The sequence below is a fragment of the Teleopsis dalmanni genome, chromosome 2, assembly GCF_002237135.1.
Source record: "Teleopsis dalmanni isolate 2A chromosome 2, ASM223713v2, whole genome shotgun sequence".
Lineage (NCBI taxonomy): Eukaryota > Metazoa > Arthropoda > Insecta > Diptera > Diopsidae > Teleopsis > Teleopsis dalmanni.
In genome coordinates, this window is record NC_051847.1 from 194,775,483 (window position 1) to 194,776,646 (window position 1,164).

The window sequence follows — 1,164 nt, forward strand, 5'->3', positions numbered from 1 at the left end:
TAATTGCATTCGGCACTTTATGGTCTAATTTTTTTACCTCCTCTATTTTTAACTAAGTTAAAAAGCTCGAAAACTCTTCTTACGGTCAACGAAATTTACTTAGTAAGTTACACTTAATAAGTAAGCAGTGGAAACACACTATTCACTATTCTAAGCAGACAGTATTTAAACATGGTTAAAGTTTACAGTTAATTAATAGACTTAAAGCAGTTAAAATAAACTACTCTGACGAAAAGTTAAGAAATATACAAAAGTCTATGATACTCGATAAGAGATATTAAAAATGATATTGTAACTGCGTGTTTTTGATCTTAATATTTTATTTAAAATTAAGGAAGAAGAAGTTAAATAAAACCATGAAAAGTCAGCGATATTCGAGAAAAAATATTAAAAGTTATAACTCCACGTTTTCATTTTTAATACTTTGTTTATATAATCTTTTAAAAATTATGTATATAATTAAACCCACAAAACTTGAAAATAACCATAAATAAACATGTTTAACTGAGACATTCTATACATGGTTGGTTGTTGTTTAATAAAAATAAAAAAAATTGTTTAAAATGTTAAAACGCTTTTGAACTAAAACGTATATATGGGTCATTTACAAATTAAAAGAAAAATGAAAATTTTATAAATTACAAACTTTTTTCAAAATTTTTTATAATTGAGCTGTGTTAATAAATACTCATCACATCCCTGTGGTGTTTATAGCTAAATAGGCCCAGGGATGTGTTTAATGTATTTTCAAACATATTTACATGAACAGGAGCGTATACGGGTTTTATTAATATATTTAATTATTTATATATTTATTTATTATTAAGATATATTATTGAAATGTTGATATTTGTAGTAATTCTTTACATATTGATTTATTTTATTATATACTTATATGTTGTGTTTATTTATTTAATTAATATTTTATAAATATTTTTTTTAGTTATTTATATTTTTATTTATTTTAGTGTTTTCATAGGCTAATTGGTCAATTTTTTATTATTGTTAAAAATAAAAATTAAAAAAAAAAACCAATTATTGTACAATTTTCGATATCGATATTTCGACTTTTCAGGAAACTCAGGACTTTTTCTAATGTTGACTTTAGACTAAAATCGAAATATTGATTAAATAAAACGAATTGTAAAATTCGTTATTTTTCAC